This window comes from Mya arenaria, chromosome 12 (assembly GCF_026914265.1).
Source record: "Mya arenaria isolate MELC-2E11 chromosome 12, ASM2691426v1".
Taxonomy (NCBI): Eukaryota; Metazoa; Mollusca; class Bivalvia; order Myida; family Myidae; genus Mya; species Mya arenaria.
This window is the reverse complement of record NC_069133.1, coordinates 69,370,203-69,395,990: the sequence shown is the minus strand read 5'-3', so window position 1 is coordinate 69,395,990 and position 25,788 is coordinate 69,370,203. Positions and strand designations below refer to the sequence as shown.

At 32.4% G+C, this 25,788-nt stretch overlaps 1 long non-coding RNA gene across 1 annotated transcript; it reads left to right on the top strand.

The window, feature by feature from the left end:
• Positions 1-17,930: 17,930 nt before the first annotated feature.
• On the top strand, positions 17,931-21,914 carry LOC128210412 (uncharacterized). Its single transcript, XR_008257162.1, has 4 exons — positions 17,931-18,083; positions 19,471-19,549; positions 19,898-19,938; positions 20,328-21,914. It is a non-coding gene; the product is annotated as an uncharacterized LOC128210412 (long non-coding RNA).
• Positions 21,915-25,788: the final 3,874 nt, after the last annotated feature.

Sequence of the window (25,788 nt, the reverse complement as noted above, 5' to 3'; positions counted from 1 at the left end):
TTGCTGAATGTACAGGGTTTAAAAACGAAGCGAACTGATAAATTAAAATCGCCTGAACTGCAGTCGGTATTTAATTCGCATGACATTGTGCTATTTACCGAAACTTGGTCAAATGAAAGTGTTGATTTGCATGTTAATGATTTTCATTATCACGTTTTACATAGAACTCAGAGCAAAAAATCCAGCAAAAGAGATTCTGGTGGTATTATTTTATATTTGAGAGACAACTTTGTTTCAAATGATACTCTCGTATTTCAGAGCGATGATGATATTGTATGTATTAAAATTAGTGGTAATTTATTGTCTTTGCAAAACGACTTGTATGTGCGCTTATGTTATGCAGTTCCCGAGAACAGTAGTAGACAATCAATGATAGAAACAAGTATGTTTGATCGTCTTACGGACTTTATTACTAGCTTAGGGTCTACATGTGAAGAAAATCTAAATTTTATGTTATTTGGTGACATGAATGCTCACACAAGTAATTATCCTGATTTTGTCACTGATGATAATTATTGTACTCATATGAATGTTTTACCTGTTGATTATGATATTGACCCAGTTATGAATCGTTATTCACAAGATAAATGCCGTGTAAATAGTTATGGTTTAACATTGTTAGATATTTGTAAACATACTGGCCTAAGAATTCTGATATCAAGGTTTGGCAAAGATAAATATATAAGTCGCAACACATTTGTTGGGAGTAGAGGTAGTAGTTTAGTTGATTACGTAATAAGTACACAAAATTTGTTTCAATATATTGACGTTTTTGAGGTACAAGATCCAAATATATTAAGTGATCACTGCCTTGTGGATATATCTCTTGTTTTTAATAAACCTGTATCTGTACATGTACAAAATGCCAAGTCATGTGAAACTAGAGATAGCTTCAAATATGTGTGGAATAACGGTAAAAAGCATATGTTTGCTGAAAACCTATCTTCAGAAAATACGATGAGTAAACTTAATTATTTCAATGTCAAGGTGAATAATGTTAAGTCTTCTTCTGATATTGATGAATGTATTAATGATTTCTCTAATATTATTGACGGGGTTGCGTCCCCTTTGTTTAAAAAGGATATTAAACATACATTAAACGCTGATAGCGATGCTTCAGCCACTCATATTGTTGATTGTAAATGGTATACGCAAGAATGTTTTGAACTTAGAACTATTTTTCACAAAATGTTAAATATCTATCGAAATAATAGATCTGATTTTAATAGAAAAAATATGGTTCATGCACGTACGAAATATAAATCATGTATACGCAAATGTAAAATGGATTATGACCGCAATGAAACGGCAAAATTAACCGAGGCAAAACATAAAAACGTTAAGTTGTATTGGAAAATGCTTAAAACTTGTGCTGGTGTTAAACAGTCTAATATTCAAATTGATGTATTTAAGAAATATTTTGAGTCTGTGAATAACCCAGACGATCACTTTTTTAGGCCTGATGAAGATGTTTTGTATTTTATAGAGAGGTATGAACAAAATGATTTTAATATAATGTTTCATGAATTGAATGTCCCTATTACTGAACAGTGCTTACTAAAAGCAATTCGTCAACTACAGACAAATAAAAGTAGTGGTCCGGATAAATACCTTAACGAATTCTTTATTAATGGTAAACATGTTTTAATGCCATTTTTGTTAAACCTGTTTAACAAAATTTTTGAAGAAGGATACTTCCCAGAAAGTTGGTCTGAAGGATTTGTAATACCCCAACATAAAAAGGCAATATCAATGATGAAAACAATTATAGAGGAATTACATTATTGAGTACATTAGGTAAATTATTTTCACGTGTTTTAAATAATAGACTGGTAGAATGGGCAGAAAATTATGGTGTATATATTGAGGCCCAGTCAGGCTTCAGGCAAAAAATGGGCACGGTAGATAATATATTTGTTTTGCATGGTTTGATTTCTCATATGATTAATAACGGTAAAAAATTATATTGCGCTTTTATTGATTTTAGCAAAGCCTTTGATTATGTTGTTAGAGACAACTTGTGGCTGAAATTAATACAATTAGGCGTCCGTGGCAAAATATTGAATATTATAAGATCTATGTACAACTCAGTAAAATCAAGAGTAAAATATTGTAACTCTTTAAGTGAACCATTTAATTATATTTAAGGGGTACGTCAGGGTGAATGCTTATCACCATTTTTATTTGCTATGTTTCTAAATGATATTGAATACATGTATATACATAGTGGTATGCAAGGTATAGATGTCAATATGTTTAAAATATTTCTTATTTTATACGCGGATGATATTGTTTTATTTGCAAACACTGAAAAAGAATTACAGAATAGTCTAGATATGTTATATGAATATTGTAATAAGTGGAAATTAGTTGTTAACACTGATAAAACTAAAATTATGATTTTTCGCAAAGGTGGCCGATTGAATGTTGATACTATGTTTTATTATAATAACTGTCCTGTTGAAGTTGTAAACAAATTTACATACCTATTGTATTCACTACTTTTGACACATACGACGAAAATGTGAATTATTATAAACATGTACATCATGTAATAGGTGAATATAAGTCTTTATCTCCTATGTAAAATGTGCTACTGTAATGCATGTATGAGATCATGTCAACTTAATATTGATGCACGTTTGCCATATCATATATTTTGCAAATTGTACCACAATGGTCTATGACCTTCTGGGAAAAGAGAAATAAACACATATTTCTAAAATTAATGAACATATTTTAACTAAGAAAGTACGAAGCTGGAACAAGAACTGTCACATAAACGTACCAAATGCCCCTTGCGCCTGTTGGATGGGAAGCCATTCTTTTATATATAGATATAGGTCAAGAACAAGGTCAAAGTGTGTTTACTTAATGTGCAAGGCTTAATAGGTAAACAAAACAATAAACTTGACTGTGAAGAAATGAAATTATTGTTTAATACTTATGACATTCTTTTATTTACCGAAACTTGGTCAAATGATTTATTTAATTATGATGTTGATAATTTTACTGCATATATTCTGCATATATTCTTCATAGAAAAGATAAAGTTAAAAATTCTAAAAGAAGCAGTGGTGGTGTAATAATTATATTCATAATAAATTAAAACAGTTCGTTACATTTGTAAAGAATACTAGTAATTGTATCCAATAGATAAAATTAGATGGGAACTTCAATATTAATCATGATATTCTGTTGTGTCTTACCTATGATGTTCCACAAGGTAGTTGTAGGGAATATTTGATTGATAACAATGTGTTTGAATTGATATAAGATGATATGTTAAATTTTAATACAACGTTTGACAATGCATGTAAAAAAAAAATATGTGGGGATTTTAATGCACGAGTTGGTGAAAGGCCTGATTTTGTATTAAATGACAATACTCACCCGTGTCTAGAAGATATTTTACCAGATGATTATATCAAGGATGAATTTTTACCAAGAAGCAATTTTGATAAGACTGTAAATGAAAATGGAAATCAGTTATTAGATTTTTGTAAGATGTCTGAAATGAGAATTTTTAAATGGCAGGGTAAGGTTAGATGCGGGCATAGGAAAATATACATTTGTTAATTCACTTGGATGTAGCACCATTGATCTAGTTTTATGTCAAAATGATATGTTTTCATATGTGAATAGCTTTGAAGTATTAGGTCCCAATATATTATCTGATCATTGCATTGTGAGTTTTAGCTTAAGGTGTTCAACAAGATTTTTTATGAGTGAAATTGAGGTACCTTGTAATGAGGCTGTGAATATTGAGCACAATGTTAGTGGCTTACCATATAAATACAAATGGAATGATGAGAAAAAAAATAATTATGTAAATGCATTAAATGATGTATGGGTTACAAATAAGCTTGGAACACTGTGAAAATATTGAAAAATTCAAAGAATAATTCTGATATAGATTGAGAATTGAATTATTTTTGTAATATTATTGAACATGTGTGCTCACCATTGTTTAAAAAAAGTTGTACTACTAACAATATCTCTAGTAATAATAAAACTGATGATGCTATATATTTTGATGATGAGTGTAGAAACTTAAAACATTGTTATTACAAGAATTTGAATGTATACAGGAATTACCCATGTGATATAAATAGAAAAAATATGGTAGAAGCTAGAAGTATACATGTATAAAAATACTGTTAGAAAAAAGAAATATATTTATGATAGACAACAAACACAAAAGCTAGATTATCAAATGCTAAACTGTATTGGATATTGTTAAAAGGGTTGATTGTAAAAACAGACAAATTGAATTTGTCAAATAAAGATTTCCTGGAGTATTTTAAAGCTATCAATGACCCAGATTCAAATTTTTATCAACTTGATGAAGATATTATACATTTGCATGATAGATATGTACTTGGAGAATTAAGTAAGTGTCAAATCTCGTATGTTTTTTCTGTACAGTACTTAAGTTTACTAAAGTACTTATTTTTTGTACCTTTTAAAGCACTACTTATGACTAATTTTGAAATTACAGCAAAAAAACAATAACATTTTTTTTTTATGTTTCAGTTGAGAACAGTGATAAAGGTGATGAAGAGAGCTCTGAAAATGATGATTCACATGGACGTAATGACTAAGTTGAGGACAGTGAAATAAGTGAGGAAGAGACCTCCGAGGAAGATGATTTACATGGAAGTAATGACTCAGTTGAGAACAGTGATATAAGCGATGAAGAGGGCCCCGGAAATGATCAAGACTCGTCTGAAAACAGTGATGCAAGTGAAGAAGAAGAGGAGCTTGAAACATTCAACAAAGTAGATATACTTGAGCAAACAAATCCGTTTCGCCTTACACTTAAAAAGGAAGTGGCCTTGTACAAAGTAAATAATGATCGAATCGATGGGTTAAATAGAGTAAAGTCAGAAAATGATATTGAAACATGCATTATCGAAGAATTAGAAAGAGACAAGCATTTGGAAAAGAAAGACATCAAACGAAAAGATTGTCCTCCATTTAAGATAGTTTGGTTCCACTATTCAATAGAAAAGGAAACAAATATTCGAGCCTCGCAAAATGCGAACACCCTGGAAGCAACCAATAAACAAAGATTACCAGGAGATCGAATAACTGGAAACCTTCTCATGTATTACAGGTTTTTGAATGGCACGCCTGAGGTTTACTTTCTTAGCAATGGTGGAGCATTTCATGGTATCTTACATTTGGTGGATAATGACTTCAGAACAAAATTTGCAAAATGTTTCTTGGATGATCAGTGTATCAAAGAAATTGAAACAATTAACATTGCCGGACCAGCCACACAGGTGAAAACCACATTTAAAATGGGTACAAAGAAAGCATTGCAATTGCCTTTATATTTGGATAAAGTCATAATCTCCCTAACAAGCATTCTTAAAAAGGACTGTGATCTCTATAAAATTATAAACGGCAGTGTTGACTGTGTAAAAAAAAAAAATTGAAAATTGGAATCAATACAGTTCGCATTTGTGTAAAAATGAGCTATGAGATCTGGTCTAAAGTTATTCAACACATATCAACCGAAGTGTCAAAACCCGTCCCCGAAACAATCATCTACACTGTACTCGATTTTGTCCGACAGGTGAGTGGCACACATCAGCGCCAGAAATTGTCATCAGCTATGTCAAAAGAAGCGGTTGATTTGATTCTTAAAAATAAAGAATCGGATTACTTTTACCTTAGCCATCGATATGCAAGAGACTTTATGCTTTCATCAGATTTTCGTATTTTTATAAAAGAGTCTGGTCAACGAAACAAAATCTTCCAACAATGGAACAGTGTTCCGAATTTGCTAGACATAATCAATGCGAACCGTGAGCGAATCGGCAGCCGAGATCTGGAAAAAGATTTAAATGATCGAAAAATCATTTTGGCATACAGAAATCAAACAGGAAAACTGGTAAGCGAAGCAGTGCAAGACTACATACACGGGTCAATTCAGGTCGATGACGAACTTTTTCACAAAATAGGATCGAAGTGGTACCAGCTGTCTTCACACTTTTCCCAAACAGTCGATAGAACGTTCACAGAATTTTCAAAGAACTGCACATTTCAACAAGAGGAAGAATCTCGTATGAGAGATGTTTTCAAGTATCCATGGAAACACTCCGGCAAACAGTTTAATATTGAAGATGTAAACTCGGTTCTCGGAATTAAGGAAGAAGAGGCAAGACTTCTTGTGAAAATACTTGTAAAAAGTCATATAAACATTGCCTCTGGAAACAGTGAAATGAGTTTCACAGATAGCAGCTCTTTGTTTCCAGAAAGATCAGAAATGTCGGCAGATGTTGCAAAAGAAATCAAAAATGTTGACAAGCAGCCAAATTCATCTTCGTCGACGACTAAAGAAAAGAAGGAGCTGTAAACAGGGGAGGGAAACACTATACAACGGAACAGCGATAACAAAGGAAAGGCGAATTTGTAGAAAAGTCAATGGAATATATGAGGTTGTTAATCCGGTTTTAACACCTGCTGTATACCAAAAAATAGCCAAGAAGTTTCCTGTATTAATGGAATATGAAATAACAAACTTTTGACGAAGCATGATGCCACTAAATGAGAATGAATATAATCAGTTGTATCTTCATCAAACGTGCACAGAAATTGTATTCCCTGGAGATCGAGTTGAGGCCAACAATGTTGAACTTTTTGATATTCTACTGCATGACAAAACGCGCAGACAAACATTTCTTATATACAACAAGAACGGTTTTGGGAATACAACAAGAGATGCCTGCGCTCAAATCAGAGATTCCGCCGAACTTCTATGGCATGATTTCATGAGAGGACTTCAAACAAACATCGAGCTATTTTGGGATGCTGGAACTAACTCGTCTGTTGCCTTATCACAATACAGGGAACAGTTAAAAGAAAAACTCCTAAGCATCGGGAAAAAGGAGTATTTAGGAATATTTGCAAAGGACGTAAAGTTTGTCTTCGTGTTTGCATTTGTGTCTTCAGCCAAAACAGACCACAACTTGAAATTTGATTTTAAGGCATTGTTGGGGAGAGACTTTAAAAGCGAAGGACTATGTGCAGATGGTACAGTGGTATTGCAAGAGTTGCAATATAAGAAACTTGTTACCAGAGACGGATACCTGACTGATAAGTTCTTGGGTATTACAAGTGAAAAGAAGTTTCTCGAAGAATGCGAAAATTTGCATATTTTTGAGAATGAAACACAAAAAAGAAAAAAAAGCCATTTACAGTATTTTGAAAAAGAAGGGAAAATGCAGTATTTCTACAATTGCGAAAATAGAATTGCTTGCCCTCGACAAAGACTTTGCAAAATACCAGATTGGTGGAGAGAGGAAGTTCGATCTTCGCATTCTACAGCTAAAATCAAGCTGATATTTAGTTGACAGGATATGATACCAGAACGGACTTAAAGAGACTAACCACAGATATCCTATCGATATAGAGTACATGCATTTCTTGCATACCGGACGTGTGTTTCCGGTCATGTGACCAGGGCTGGAAAAACCCATCTTACATACCCCATGTAAGATGAGTCACGCGCAACAACGCGCCACTTCTTATTTCATTTATTGTATGTTTCTTATTTCATTTATTGTATGGTTTATGAAAAACATATTATGCCTTTTTTATTAAGCGCAATCAAATACATATGTTTGCAAGACTTTTAATTAAAATTGAACATAAATAATCGTTAAAAACGCTATTTTGAGTTATTCAAAATTACTGCGCTCTATGACGTCGGTAAACAACGTCGCACGCGCTTTTTGGTGTAAAAGTACAAAAGTTCTTTTCAACGTCATTCTTCCACAAATTGATAAATTTAGATATGCAAGAAAAAAAATCAATCATGTTTTTCCGGTCCGGATCGAAAAATCCGACCCTCGGGCACGTTGGGTGGCCGGTAACTCGGCAAGCCTCGTTACTGGCTTACGCACGTGCCCTCGGCTTGGATTTTTCTATCTGTACCGGAAACACATGATAGATACTTATAGTCTGTATAACGCATTTGGCATGTAACACTGTGACCAATGTGGCTATACTTACTTTGTATTGAAGATTAGTTGTTCTGAAAGATATCGCTTTATCAAATGTGTTGGTCCTTATCAACATCACAGCTAGGATTTTAGTAATCCGAACATTTATTGTTATACAGTCATTTGTTATTATGTGTGTAGTTTCGTTTTTTTGTCCGTTTTATTTGGCGTTTGATGATATTTCACTATTGTAATTCCTTTCTTTGACATGATAATATTATTTCCGATATTTGTCTTAAATTGTAATATTCTAGTGTCATATTTTGCTACACATTTGTTTGAAATGAACTTGAGGAGCCAGTTTACAGAAAAGGCGAACAAAGTTAAAATAATAAATGACCTTGTTGTCATTTTTGACGTTTAAGATTATTGAAGATCCTTTGGCTCATCATTGTTGTTTCTCAATCTTTATAACTGATATTAAGTACATACGTTAAATATACATGAATATTTATAGAAGGTGCCCAAAAGCGTCCGCCACTTTGATTGTATATTTTTTAACGGAAATCTATATTTTTGAAATGAGATAAAGATATGAAAAATTTACGTAAATCGATATGACATTAACCAACAACACATATAGGATTAAAAATGGCGGCGTAGCGTACGCGTTTTTTGTGAGCGGAGAAAAGAAAAAATATAAATCTGTAATTATTGGGCTATTTTGACTTTTTTGGAAAATATTTTATTAGCAAAAGGTGTTGTTTGTCGTGTTTTGTTGATAGTGGATAGTTTTACGGATCTAAATGGATATAGACACTGGATTTGCAGTACCTGTAAGTAATCGTTTCCAAATTTTGCAAGGGCGCGAAAGTGACGAACAAAGGAAAATGCAATTTTTGAACACATCTAGACAAAACTTCGAAAATAGTTCTGTAGACAATAAACTGTTCTTGATGTTTGATGAGTTACGTTCTATTCGAGGTGAGCAGGCTAACTGTAAGCATGAAATGATAAACTTTCAGCAAACACTTGGTACAATGAATGAAAAACTAGTTGAAGTCATACACACTGCTGATACACAGTCCCAATTCATGAAAACACTTGCTTACAAATCAATCGATGCTGAAGCCCGATCGAGACGCAACAATCTGATTTTTCGTGATTTTGTGGAAAATGAAGGTGAAAATTGTACCTCACTTATTTTAGATTTTATCGAAAATCGGCTGACAATAAGAAGTAAGGACGTTCGAATCGCACGTGCTCACAGGCTGGGCATGAAGGATCGTAGAAAACATATACAGCGCAGACCTATAATTGTCAATTTCACTGAATTCTGCGATGTGGAAATCAATAAGAAAAATGTGACGTTGCTGAAAAATACCGGGTTTTCGACTGACTATGATTTCCCGAAGGAAATACAATAAGCCCGATCCCGTTTTATCCCCGCATGAAAGATCTTAAAAGACAGAACCCCCAGGCTAAGATCGTAATGGTATACCCGGCTAAGCTCCTCATGGACGGTAAACTTATAGGCGACGAGTTACCAGAGTGGAATTCTTTCATCAGGGCCAATCGTCTGGACCCTGTGGGTGGTGCTTATGCTCGAAGTGCTATGTATGGTAATATTCCCATGCAGACTGGTCAACATGCGATGACGCAATCTGGAAACATGTAACATGCAGTGACAAACTTACCAGGCTACGGGGTACAGGCTCCTGTGGGTAACTCTCTCTCAAGTAATCCATACGGCACGGTTAATCCCCAGTATTATATCCAACAGAATCCAAACACTTGTATAGGATATACTAACTCCAGTCCGAATCCTGCACCTTCACACAACATATTAAATCCTATGTCCAATACGCAATCCCCGCTACCGTACCAGCACCCTACAATTGCTCCACCAAACTATGTCCCTGTGTGCGGTGGCAATAACTCTGTTCAATCATACAGACAGACTGGGCCTGATTCCGAAATGTCCCCTCATCAACACACTCTTAGTACTGATACCACGGGCAACCCAGTAGTTCCTACACAACTACACCCTACAGTGCACCAATCCACTCATGTCATTCAGACTAACTCTATACAGTCAGAATCCATGCCGGATCCTAAGCCAACGAATATGCACGAGTCCCTTAGTTTGTCCGCTAACTCAAACCATTATTCCCGAAATATCCATGAAACCCATGTCAAATCCCTTCACAGTGAGTCTGTACATGAAACACTTCCAAAAACATTGAGTGTCAAGAAAGTGAACCAGGCATCTGAATCTATACAGACTGATTATACACAACGGCAGAGTCGTGGGCGTGCACGTAATCCACGTGCTGCGTCTAAAGTAAGAGCGCATTCAGCTGTACCATATAGACGACAGAGTGTTAGTGTTACACGGCAGAACAATCGTAGCTCACCTGTTGCTATAAATAGACTTGTTCAGCAGGTAGCCAGTGTGCAGCATGCGGAACAAGATCAACCGTGTAGGGATGGGTTTTCCCCTACTATGGTCAACACTACAGACAAGGGTCAGTAGGACACAGCTGAGAAGGTCACGCTTAGGTGTGCATTGCTGAATGTACAGGGTTTAAAAACGAAGCGAACTGATAAATTAAAATCGCCTGAACTGCAGTCGGTATTTAATTCGCATGACATTGTGCTATTTACCGAAACTTGGTCAAATGAAAGTGTTGATTTGCATGTTAATGATTTTCATTATCACGTTTTACATAGAACTCAGAGCAAAAAATCCAGCAAAAGAGATTCTGGTGGTATTATTTTATATTTGAGAGACAACTTTGTTTCAAATGATACTCTCGTATTTCAGAGCGATGATGATATTGTATGTATTAAAATTAGTGGTAATTTATTGTCTTTGCAAAACGACTTGTATGTGCGCTTATGTTATGCAGTTCCCGAGAACAGTAGTAGACAATCAATGATAGAAACAAGTATGTTTGATCGTCTTACGGACTTTATTACTAGCTTAGGGTCTACATGTGAAGAAAATCTAAATTTTATGTTATTTGGTGACATGAATGCTCACACAAGTAATTATCCTGATTTTGTCACTGATGATAATTATTGTACTCATATGAATGTTTTACCTGTTGATTATGATATTGACCCAGTTATGAATCGTTATTCACAAGATAAATGCCGTGTAAATAGTTATGGTTTAACATTGTTAGATATTTGTAAACATACTGGCCTAAGAATTCTGATATCAAGGTTTGGCAAAGATAAATATATAAGTCGCAACACATTTGTTGGGAGTAGAGGTAGTAGTTTAGTTGATTACGTAATAAGTACACAAAATTTGTTTCAATATATTGACGTTTTTGAGGTACAAGATCCAAATATATTAAGTGATCACTGCCTTGTGGATATATCTCTTGTTTTTAATAAACCTGTATCTGTACATGTACAAAATGCCAAGTCATGTGAAACTAGAGATAGCTTCAAATATGTGTGGAATAACGGTAAAAAGCATATGTTTGCTGAAAACCTATCTTCAGAAAATACGATGAGTAAACTTAATTATTTCAATGTCAAGGTGAATAATGTTAAGTCTTCTTCTGATATTGATGAATGTATTACTGATTTCTCTAATATTATTGACGGGGTTGCGTCCCCTTTGTTTAAAAAGGATATTAAACATACATTAAACGCTGATAGCGATGCTTCAGCCACTCATATTGTTGATTGTAAATGGTATACGCAAGAATGTTTTGAACTTAGAACTATTTTTCACAAAATGTTAAATATCTATCGAAATAATAGATCTGATTTTAATAGAAAAAATATGGTTCATGCACGTACGAAATATAAATCATGTATACGCAAATGTAAAATGGATTATGACCGCAATGAAACGGCAAAATTAACCGAGGCAAAACATAAAAACGTTAAGTTGTATTGGAAAATGCTTAAAACTTGTGCTGGTGTTAAACAGTCTAATATTCAAATTGATGTATTTAAGAAATATTTTGAGTCTGTGAATAACCCAGACGATCACTTTTTTAGGCCTGATGAAGATGTTTTGTATTTTATAGAGAGGTATGAACAAAATGATTTTAATATAATGTTTCATGAATTGAATGTCCCTATTACTGAACAGTGCTTACTAAAAGCAATTCGTCAACTACAGACAAATAAAAGTAGTGGTCCGGATAAATACCTTAACGAATTCTTTATTAATGGTAAACATGTTTTAATGCCATTTTTGTTAAACCTGTTTAACAAAATTTTTGAAGAAGGATACTTCCCAGAAAGTTGGTCTGAAGGATTTGTAATACCCCAACATAAAAAGGCAATATCAATGATGAAAACAATTATAGAGGAATTACATTATTGAGTACATTAGGTAAATTATTTTCACGTGTTTTAAATAATAGACTGGTAGAATGGGCAGAAAATTATGGTGTATATATTGAAGCCCAGTCAGGCTTCAGGCAAAAAATGGGCACGGTAGATAATATATTTGTTTTGCATGGTTTGATTTCTCATACGATTAATAACGGTAAAAAATTATATTGCGCTTTTATTGATTTTAGCAAAGCCTTTGATTATGTTGTTAGAGACAACTTGTGGCTGAAATTAATACAATTAGGCGTCCGTGGCAAAATATTGAATATTATAAGATCTATGTACAACTCAGTAAAATCAAGAGTAAAATATTGTAACTCTTTAAGTGAACCATTTAATTATATTTTAGGGGTACGTCAGGGTGAATGCTTATCACCATTTTTATTTGCTATGTTTCTAAATGATATTGAATACATGTATATACATAGTGGTATGCAAGGTATAGATGTCAATATGTTTAAAATATTTCTTATTTTATACGCGGATGATATTGTTTTATTTGCAAACACTGAAAAAGAATTACAGAATAGTCTAGATATGTTATATGAATATTGTAATAAGTGGAAATTAGTTGTTAACACTGATAAAACTAAAATTATGATTTTTCGCAAAGGTGGCCGATTGAATGTTGATACTATGTTTTATTATAATAACTGTCCTGTTGAAGTTGTAAACAAATTTACATACCTATTGTATTCACTACTTTTGACACATACGACGAAAATGTGAATTATTATAAACATGTACATCATGTAATAGGTGAATATAAGTCTTTATCTCCTATGTAAAATGTGCTACTGTAATGCATGTATGAGATCATGTCAACTTAATATTGATGCACGTTTGCCATATCATATATTTTGCAAATTGTACCACAATGGTCTATGACCTTCTGGGAAAAGAGAAATAAACACATATTTCTAAAATTAATGAACATATTTTAACTAAGAAAGTACGAAGCTGGAACAAGAACTGTCACATAAACGTACCAAATGCCCCTTGCGCCTGTTGGATGGGAAGCCATTCTTTTATATATAGATATAGGTCAAGAACAAGGTCAAAGTGTGTTTACTTAATGTGCAAGGCTTAATAGGTAAACAAAACAATAAACTTGACTGTGAAGAAATGAAATTATTGTTTAATACTTATGACATTCTTTTATTTACCGAAACTTGGTCAAATGATTTATTTAATTATGATGTTGATAATTTTACTGCATATATTCTGCATATATTCTTCATAGAAAAGATAAAGTTAAAAATTCTAAAAGAAGCAGTGGTGGTGTAATAATTATATTCATAATAAATTAAAACAGTTCGTTACATTTGTAAAGAATACTAGTAATTGTATCCAATAGATAAAATTAGATGGGAACTTCAATATTAATCATGATATTCTGTTGTGTCTTACCTATGATGTTCCACAAGGTAGTTGTAGGGAATATTTGATTGATAACAATGTGTTTGAATTGATATAAGATGATATGTTAAATTTTAATACAACGTTTGACAATGCATGTAAAAAAAAAATATGTGGGGATTTTAATGCACGAGTTGGTGAAAGGCCTGATTTTGTATTAAATGACAATACTCACCCGTGTCTAGAAGATATTTTACCAGATGATTATATCAAGGATGAATTTTTACCAAGAAGCAATTTTGATAAGACTGTAAATGAAAATGGAAATCAGTTATTAGATTTTTGTAAGATGTCTGAAATGAGAATTTTTAAATGGCAGGGTAAGGTTAGATGCGGGCATAGGAAAATATACATTTGTTAATTCACTTGGATGTAGCACCATTGATCTAGTTTTATGTCAAAATGATATGTTTTCATATGTGAATAGCTTTGAAGTATTAGGTCCCAATATATTATCTGATCATTGCATTGTGAGTTTTAGCTTAAGGTGTTCAACAAGATTTTTTATGAGTGAAATTGAGGTACCTTGTAATGAGGCTGTGAATATTGAGCACAATGTTAGTGGCTTACCATATAAATACAAATGGAATGATGAGAAAACAAATAATTATGTAAATGCATTAAATGATGTATGGGTTACAAATAAGCTTGGAACACTGTGAAAATATTGAAAAATTCAAAGAATAATTCTGATATAGATTGAGAATTGAATTATTTTTGTAATATTATTGAACATGTGTGCTCACCATTGTTTAAAAAAAGTTGTACTACTAACAATATCTCTAGTAATAATAAAACTGATGATGCTATATATTTTGATGATGAGTGTAGAAACTTAAAACATTGTTATTACAAGAATTTGAATGTATACAGGAATTACCCATGTGATATAAATAGAAAAAATATGGTAGAAGCTAGAAGTATACATGTATAAAAATACTGTTAGAAAAAAGAAATATATTTATGATAGACAACAAACACAAAAGCTAGATTATCAAATGCTAAACTGTATTGGAAATTGTTAAAAGGGTTGATTGTAAAAACAGACAAATTGAATTTGTCAAATAAAGATTTCCTGGAGTATTTTAAAGCTATCAATGACCCAGATTCAAATTTTTATCAACCTGATGAAGATATTATACATTTGCATGATAGATATGTACTTGGAGAATTAAATACTATGTTTGAGGAACTGAATGAATCTTTTACTCATGTTGAAATTGTTAAAGCATGCAAGCAATTGAATAATGGTAAGGCAGCAGGGCCTGATTATTTGTTAAAGGTTTTTTTTAATATGGTTTAAATAGTGATTGTTTTTTAAGGCGGTTTGTACTTTGTTTAATAAGTTGTTTTATAGGGGATATTTTCCAGAGGCATGGTCGGAAGGTTTTATAGTTCCATTACATAAGAAAGGTGATAAATATGATGCTATTAACTATAGGGGAATTACATTATTAAGTACTTTGGGTAAATTATTTACTAAAGTGATACATAATAGGTTGAATTTTTGGGCTGAAAAATATCATGTGTATATTGAAGCTCAAGCAGAATTTAGACAGAATATGGGTACTGTTGTTAATATCTTTGTTCTACATGGTATCATTAATTATTTGTTAGAGAATAAAAAGATATTGTATGCAGTTTTTGTGGACTTTACGAAGGCGTTCGATTTTTTGGTGAGAGAAATCATATGGTGTAAGCTTTTAAAATTAGGAGTAAGAGGAAATATGTTTAATGTTATAAAATCTATGTATTCAAATGTTAAATCAAGACACTTAATAATTCAGTAAGTAATGAAGATTTTACATGTTTCTTAGGTGTGAGGCAGGGAGAAAGTTTATCTCCATTTTTCCATGTATTTAAATGACATAGAAGAACATTTAATGTTGAATGGGTTCAATGGCATTGATATGGGTATGTTAAAATTATTTCTGTTGTTATATGCTGATGATATTGTAATCATGGCTGATTCTGAGAATGAGTTAAAGAAAAGTTTATTGTTATTAGAAGAATAATGTGATAGATGGAAACTAAGTGTAAATTCTACCAAGACTAAAGTAATGATTTTTAAAAAGGGTGGCAGGTAAAGAAATAATATTAGTTTCATATATAAGGGGGAAAATTTAAAGAGAGTCAGAAATTTTACATACTTGGGTATTGTCTCAGGTGGAGGCTCTTTTACAACAACTTTTGATACACTAGCAGGACAAGCATCTAAGGCTATTTTTAAATTAAATTCATATTTAATAAAATTCCCTTCTATTTCCATGCAAAATAAATTAGATCTGTTTGATAAATTAATTCTTCCAATTTTAAATTATGGATCAGAAATTTGGGGTCTAAATAATTCTCTTGTTCTAGAAAGAGTTCATTTAAATTTTTTGTAAAAAATTTTTAGGTGTTAAAATTCAAACTCAGAATAATTTCATCTATGGAAAGCTTGGTAGAACTTCATTCTTAAGCAGAAGAGCAGTTAATGTAATAAGATATTGGTAAAAAATTGTTAAATTAGAAGATCATAAATATACTAAAGGTGTTTACATTCAAATGTGTAGTAGAAACACAGCCAAATTTTAAGTCTTAGGCAAAATCTGTACGTACTTTGTTACAATCTCTTAGATTCCATTATGCTCGGTTGAATCAAGGTGTTGGTGATGAAAATATATTTATGTCTTTGTTGAAGTCTAGACTTAATGATACATTTATCCAAAACTGGAGGTCAGAACTTAATACCTCGTCACGTGCAAGAACTTATACAATGTTTTGTAATTTTATGTTGCAACCTTATTTGACAAATGTTAATATATATAAATTTAGAAAAGACCTATGTAAATTACGAGTATCATCTCATAGATTAGGAATAGAAGCAGGAATATGGCACAGACCCGAACCAATATCTTTTGAAAATAGAAAATGTATTGTGTGTGATGTCTTGGAAGATGAATTTCATTTTATTCTTGAATGCCCTCTGTATAACGAATTACGACATTCATATATCAATAAGTATTATCGGAATAGACCAAACGTGCCAAAATTTGTTGAATTAATGCAATCCAAAAATGTTAAAGTGAATAGAAATTTAGCCATGTATATTAATTATGCATTTAGTTTAAGAAACAAGTATCATTATTATTATAACTAGTGATAGCCTATACAAACGTTTTTTCACACTGATCTCTCACTCTCATATATTGTCATGTATTGATTTTACTCTACATGTATACAATAGTTATTAGTTTTGTATTTTACGCGATGTCATATATGTTCTGTATAATATAAATATGGCATTGATCACTTGACAAGTTAAATATATTAATGTATACACATGGACAGTATGTTCTCAAATGTATACACATGGACAGTATGTCTACATGTATTTCTGAATAAACCACTATATATATATGTGTTGAATAAAAATTGCAAACAGATATTTAAAACCCCTTTATCTTGACAAGTGTCTTCACATATCGGTGAAGATTAACTGATATCCCATTAGTAAAACAAAGTTATGGCTAAGACACGAAGTTATTCTATTATGAATTCCGTATTGTACAACATTCAACTCGAAGTATAACTTACTGAGCTTGATTCTGTAGTTTTTAGCTCGACTATTCGAAGAATATGTGGGCTATACTACTCGCCCCAGCGTCGGCGTCGGTGTCGGCGTCGGCGTCCGGTTAAAGTTATTGGGCAAGTTGGGATTTTCACTTATAAGTCAAATACCTTTCATTCAATTGAGTTAATACTTCACACAGTTGTTCAGGGCCATCACATGATGAGGTTAGATAACTCCATATTATTCTTTACACAGATTATGGTCCCTGATTGACTATGAAACTTAGGTTAAAGTTTTAGGGCAGGTTGGGATATTTATAAATAACTTCTATACCCTTTGTTCAATTGACTTAATACTTCACACAGTTGTTCAGAGCCATCACATAATGAGGTTAGATAACTGTATATTATCTTTTATACAAATTATGGCCCCAGACTAGCAATAACAACGTAACGTCGTTTTTTACACTTCCCTATTCTGCACAATGCTAATACCACTCCTCACTCCAATGGATATTACTCCTGCAAACATTTATACTTACTGCCGAAAATGGTACCAAAATAATCATGAATAGATTATCTATCAACTGTAGTACGGGTTTTATCTAATTATGTGAAACAAAATAAAACGAGCAAAAAGTTTCACAAGCATTTTTTGTAATATGTCGTTTTTCTGCCGGTCTTGGGACGTTTTGACTGTCATTTTATACTTTCGATTTCGGATATTTTAAGAATTGTTTTGATTGTCAATGACTTTACAAGGATACATTGACGTCTCCTGCATCGGTGAGTATAACTTTAATGAATTATTATGTATATTTTCTGCTTTTATTTTGACAAAAACTGAAACAGGGGATAAAACATGCTGAATTATAGGTCCAAATCGAAAGAGAACAACAATGCATCATCGAATTTCTGAAAATTCATTCATTTATCTACACAGTGATACTATCCATTTGATTCAGTAATCTGTCGCATTTTTCCGCAAGGGCTATTTATAAACACATCGTTTCTGAGAGTGGCCAAAAACAAGAACAATTTGATGACTCATAAGGCATGCAACCTTAAAAGCCGAGAGTATCCGAATTAACCAGGAAGTAATTTTTGTTTACTTTTTAAATGCCAACCTCTGTAAATAGTAATTTATTTTTAGTAAACATTGAGGTAGGTTCATGCATATCATTGTTTTATTATATTTAGAATGCTATTTATAAGGGGTTGCCAATTCTTTTGCATGAACATTGGTCAAATGTTTTATAATATGAATAAATAAGACATTTGCAATATTGTGATTGGTTTTAATGAAATAAACAGACCGGGTTCTTTAAGGATCTGGTCACTTTCGGTTTTAAAAAATGTAAATGACCGGAATCTTTAAGGATCTGGTCACTTTCGGTTTTAAAAAATGTGAATAAACTATTGGAGAATTGGCAGTTATTTTTTATTAAGCCATTCTATATTATTAATTAAGAATCTGTCAAGCTGAAGTTTGTTATTGTTTATGCGCATGTTTCTGCAACGGGCATTGACCGACAAATTCATATTAAATAACTTAAAAGAGCTCGACAACCAAAACCCAATTAATCAAATTACAACGCCAAGTTTCCATTTAGTGTTTTATTGGTTAATAAGAAAAATGCAGGCTGGCTTATATACTGCATTTCACAATTGAAACCTAAGAAAGTAAGCATTTTTTTAATCTTCTAAACAGCTAATTGGATGCCTACCAATTTTAATTGTTTATAGATCATACATTATCACCAAGTAACTAATACTTAAAAGTTAAATAATAATTGGAAAGTTTCAAATTTCAACATATCAATGTTTTAATGTGTGAATTTCAGGAAACATTTTTATGTTCTGTATAGTTACTTGGATTATAAAATCACTCTCTGTAAAAATTATTCAACTTTTCAAACATTATTTGTCTTCATATTTATTGGAATTCCTGTTATGATAGGATTTCAGTTGCTGTCATTAATTTTCAACTCAATGTTTTGATTATTCATTTGAAATCATTTTAAACTTCACATTCCATAAATGGCTGTTCTTCCTTTTTGACTAAATATTTTGAGTATTTTTACACATTAGTATGTCTGCCAATTCATGGGTGGTCAGTTTTGTCATTTATTAGTCTTTTTCCCTTTTTTATTTAATCTTTTCTTCCTTTCAGTGAGAAATAAAGCCATAGAATACATTCATACCACTCAAATTCAGCCAGTCAGAATGATGGGAAGGATTGCAGAACTGAGGTAACTTAGAACTATGATGCATATATTTACCAGAGAATATCTCATAAACATGCCATTTGCTTAATTTTCTTTGAAATCATACCTGAAGTTATTGAGAACTCTTTATAAACTTTGACATTTTGTATGATGACATATTTTATTATTTGTAAAATAAATGCTTTTGACATTTTTTTGAGCTGTAAAGTTGAATTGATTCTTAAATTGATTCTGGTAAATACCAAACTGTGTATAGACATCAAACCTCATTACATATATATATATATATATATATATATATATATATATATATATACATAGTTGTCCCTCTCTGAATAATACATAATTATCTATGTTTCTGTTTACTTTCAGTTTCACTCTCACCTGACTGATGCAGATTCAGTAACCTAATTGTATGTACTTTTTTGTCAAATTGTATTTATTTGCTCTATTAAAAATATAATGTTGACTTTTTTGAGGAATAATTTTGAAAGGAAAAATAAATTATTACAGAGAAAAGGTAATTTGTTATGTACAAAAAGTGGACAAAAATGTTGAACAGTATGAAGTTTTAAATTAGAAAATCCTTATTTCTCTCTGTATGTATGTCAACTTTATTAAGACAATATTAAGACAATATCTGGTAATATAATGTATTCTCTTAATTAAATGTGATAAAACCTTTTTACACTGTATGTATACATCTGTATATGTATGTTGCCATATAAACTGAATGCATGTAGTTTCTTTTGTGAACATGTGTATTAATTGAAATCAACACATTCCTTTGTTATATTTTCAGGCTCATGATGGTTTCTGAGAAAAAAACAGCTTGGTGTAATTTGACAGTATTTTTCAGTATTTGACAGTGGTTCTATCATGCAACAGTCATACCATGAAGTGTCTCACAGATTCTGTCTCAATTCCTGCAATACCCAAGATTACAGTGTAGTGCAAAGAGGATTAATTTTCTTGCAATAAGAAGTATCTGCACTTCCAAAGACCCCTGTACAGCATGAACAGTTCCTTCATTTTTTGAGTGATTATAGAGTGAAAATGTTTCCATATAAAATGTTTTCTTTTTATGTGTAAAACTTGTCATGAATGGTTACAAATACATGCATGGACATTATGATTCCAAATCTATGCACATTTTGATTCCAATAATTAAAGTATTTTAAATTTGGTTTGAAACAGAAATATTGTCCTTATGTTTGTTTCTAAACATTATCTGGTATTATTCGTGTTTATAGTTTCCATGTCAATTTAAAAAAAGTCTGTTCTTTTAAAGATGCACTCTTACTCCCACATAAGATTTACCACAATTAATACTTTTGTTTTATTATTCCAAAAAGGATGAATAAATGTTGAACAATGGTTCTAATGAAGGATGCCTACTTCTACTTGAAGGAAATGTGCATAAAAGACAGTATTTCTACCATTTGAGATCATAGTAGATCACAGTAAATCTTTATGCATTCACCAATCATTTAATATCTTTGCTTTTTCAGCTTAAATACACGGTTACAATATTTTTATCAATACTTAATATTTTCCAAAAATGAATTATTAAGTAAGTTGTTAAAGGGTTAACAGTCAAAGTGTATGTTTGTTATACATGTGTATGCATTGATACTGAATAAGAGTGGCACTTTAAACAGTTGCCATGGTAACTATAGAGTCTAGTGTTCTTAAGAAACTGTAATTGTTGTCTAAAAACCTTTGTATTTTCAATGTGATACTTTTTAGCATGTCCGCTTCAGTCAATGAAATATTTTTGTTATTTGTTAATCATTTGGTCATACTTTGTATAGAATTATATATATAATTTAACCTTGAAAATTGCTGACAATCTCATACTTATATAGAAATATTCAGAATTGCTAGATGGGTTGAAGTTCACCTTTATTACAACTGTCAGGCAATCATGGCAAGATGTACATAATTCTCATTTTTAACAAAAAGCGATGTTTAAAGCATTTTTTGTATTTTTATTGAATGGTTACCATGGCAACTAATTTTTTGTTTGCCTTTAATCTTCCTATTTATAATACTATTCATTGTAAAATGCAACAGTCAAGCAGTGAATGGAAGAATGTAAATGTTCTTTGTCTTTTACCTTTTTCAAGCTCATTCTTCAAAATATTAAGCAATTTTAAAATTTCTTAAAAATGGACGTTTTTTCATCATTTTTTTAAAGTAAAATAATTTGCTTAAAACTTTGTTTAGGTTCTGATATTTAGGAATGTGTATTAAATTTATAGAAAATAAACAAAATGTGTTGTTTGACATTATTCATTTCATTTAAATTCCGAAGTTTTGAATTTGACCTATTTTGGCAGAAAAATTGATAAAAATGTAAAATTAAAAGGGCCATAATTCTGTCAAAAATTGATGGATTTTGAAAAAATGTACATATTTGAGTTAGTAATGACATAACCTTTAAAATGATATATCACTTTAATATACCGCATTAAATTATTTTTTTACGTTGTTATTGCTACCCAGACTATGGAACTTAGGTTAAAGTTTTAGGGCAGGTTGGGATATTTATTAATAACTTCTATACCCTTCATTCAATTGACTTAATACTTCACACAATTGTTCAAGACCATCACCCAATGAGGTTACATAACTCCATATCCTTAATACAAGTTATGGCCCCTGATTGACTTAGGTTTTAGGCAAGTAAAAGTTAAGGGTAAGTTGGGATTTTAATAAAAAAAACTTATATACCTTTCTTTCAATGCACTTAATAAAATTCAAAATTATTTACGACTATCTTACAACAAGAAACACAACTCCATTTTAACCCTAAATGCAAATTATGTCCCTTGAATATTTTTTTCTAATTTCTTTTGACAGGCACATTTTTACATTCTTAACCAGTTTTTTACCAAGGGAAAACAAGGAGAGTTATACTATATGGCCCTTGAATTTTTTATTATTATTATTATTTATTTTTTATTTTAATTTCTTTTGAAAGGCATATTTGTATATTCTTTACCACATTTTCATAATGGGAAATCAAGTTATTTGAATGACTTGCGTCATTTTTCGGGTGGTGGGAGGGCAGCATCAAAGTCACCTTATGTATTGAATACTTTTAGTTAGGTTTGCCATAAAAAGACCAAACTTGTAAATATAACATTGTTATTGTATTCACTTCAAAGTCAATACGGCGAAGTCGAGCGCGCTGTCTTACGACAGCTCTTGTTCATATAAATTTTACTATGGTGCTGAACAATAATGTGAATTAAAATACCTTCAATTATAAACAAAAATCTGGAGCAATTATGTGTTTTGCGGACGAACGAACAGACGGGGCATGCAATAACTTCGAAGACATAAAACAGATGAGATTAATTTTTTTTGGAATTGGTCATGACTAGATTATCCATAAACTCTTGAACAATGAGCAATGAAAGCATCATAATTTATGTGATTCTAACCCGAGTAATCCTGTGAAATGTGTACAAATATCATATGACATTCAAACCAGAATAATACTTATTTTTTTGTAAAAGGGCATGCATGGGTTTTGTTCTATTTACTTCTTCCTTTTTGCGAGGGCAAAGGTTCTGCAAACCATTGTTTTCAATGCAGTCTAGAGAAAAACTAATAATAAAAATGAAAACGATTTAAAAACAACAATAATCTAGCCAACCAGACATGCTTACGTAGCTTGAATGGTGCCAAATGAACTACGAATAAACATTTGGAAAAATAACCTGGATCCAATAATCTTTTCCAGCTCAATGTCATCTTGACATTTAACATACAGCTGGTAATGACCAATATGCGTCCTCCCCTGCCCACTCCCTCCCCGCTTGCTTCGGCGCCTCTGAATTGAATTATTTTAAATGACCAATATGCGTTAACGAAATGCTCAAGCATTTAACTTGTAAGCTACAATGTGAAAGTGCGAAAAAATGTAGTTAAATACAGAAACAATAATTGTACATAAACGGTTTGTAACGAAGTACATTCGGTGTTGTTGTTTGTTTCGAAAAAGATCATAAACGTGCAGAGAATATGATATTATCTCACAGACTAGAGTTTACCATTGGTCTTCAACCTTTATATATATATATACATATATATATTCGAGGGGTGATCCAGAATTAACGGGACTGAGTTAATTTCTTTTTTAGTATAAGTGCGAGGGTAAAGAAATTCGTACAGTTGTATGTACAATCTTTACTGTATTATATCTGAAAATTTCAAAACAATATCACGATAAATATTCATATTACGTTAATAAACATAATGTATGCCAGCAACATGCGGGGACAGTCAACGTTCACAAATGACGTCGTCCGACGTCGTGTAACAGGTCGTTTCATTAATCATTTTTCAATATAATCTCCCTTGACGGAAATGCATTTTTGATGCCTTGAGATCCATTGGTCAAACATGTCTTTATACCACTGAGTATCTAAATCCGAAACAACACGATGTACTGCATGTGACAGTTCAACAAAAGTATCAAATCTGGTACCCTTTAAGGCAGCCTTTACCAATGGGAATACACGAAAATCCATCCGAGCTAAGTCCGGAGAATAAGGAGGGTGTTCCACTGAATCGCAACCAAGTATATTTATATCCAACCTGGTGGATTCTGCCGTATGAGCGGGGGCATTGTTCTGGTGTAGCACTTCAGTATCCATGGTAACGTCGGGCCTCTTTTTCTTCAACGCACGTGGCAAATCTATGCGCAGAACCTGAATACAGAAAACACCAATGTCTTAGAATAATTTTAAAATCTACTATTTATTTGACTACTTTCATATTGAGTGCCTATAATTATAATATTAAAATAGTGTGTAATGATTTGTTTTAAAATATAAACCATATCATTATTAAAGAAATACTTTTTGATATTCTTAATTTTCAACGAACCTTTCCATAGTAAGCAGCACTAACCGTTTGTCCAATCGGCACTGCGTGTTGTAGAATCATCCCATGGCGGTCGGCAAAGAAAATGTACATCTGCTTGCCTGTTGTTCTGGTAACTTTGGCCATCTTAGGTGTCGGTGATCCCGGAGTCTTCCACTGACGAGACTGCTCCGTAGTCTCAGGATCAAACAGGTAAATCCAGGTCTCGTCACAGGTGATAATGCGGTTCAAGAAAGCCTCCCCTTCTCGTCGATAACGTTGTAATAACTACTTGGAGGCATTAATCCGTTTTGTCCGTTGTTCATGTGTTAGTAGGCGGGGTATCCATCTAGCATTCACCTTTTTCATGTTCAGTTGTTCAGTAATAACTCTCGGGACTGTACCGAAACTATAACCAGTTATGTTACAAACTTCTCGTATTGTTGTCCGCCTTTCTTTCTGTTGTTTCGCCAGTAGATGACGTCCTTTACAGATGCCACTAACGTTGCGTCTACGGAACTCTTACGACCACGCCCCTTTTCACCTTCCACAGAAGTTCTGCCGTCACGAAATAGCCGATGCCAATCAAAAATCCGAGTCCGAGATATATTCAGTCCTTCTATAGACGTCCTTCTATAGACGTCTTCTGTATCATTTCATAGGTTTTCGTCGGCAAATAACCAAGCTAACAGCAAAATCAAATGACAGCCCGAGTGTCTAGCGGATTTTTGACGCCATAATTTTAAACAGGTAGTTACACTTGAATCGCTGTTGTTTTTCAACGGAAACAACAATGACGTTGATTTTTTTTAAATGGCGTGAAAAACCTCTAACGTTGATCGTGCAATTTGGCGCTAAAATATCTCTCATTATTATGAAGAATATGACTTGCACGTTTTATGCGATAAGTAGTTAACGACAGTGTCCCCGGTATTACGTCACTTGGTTGCTATAGAGGTTAATAATATGGAATAACATAGATCTGCAATAAAACTAATTTCATTAATATCTTTGCCGTAGATAAAAGTGTGTATTCAGAAAGTTTTATAAAAATCTTTTGAAAAATAAAGGAAATATAGGGACAGTCCCGTTAGTTCTGGATCACCCCTCGTATATGTATATATATAATTATTCTCCTTCTAGAGCCGGCGAGGTTAGAGATGGGGAAAACGTTACCAATGTTGTCAAAACTTGTGTCTAACCCATTTGCTTTTTTGCATACGCTATATCATTTTGTAAATCAATTGTTAAATCGAGCTCAGTTACTTTTAACACGTACAAAAGTCATTGTATCGTACAGTTACCGATACTTTGTAAAGGGGTTCTGCGTTGGAGAATAACACCGTCGGGTCATTAAACTATTGACTGCTACTTCGCGAACCCAC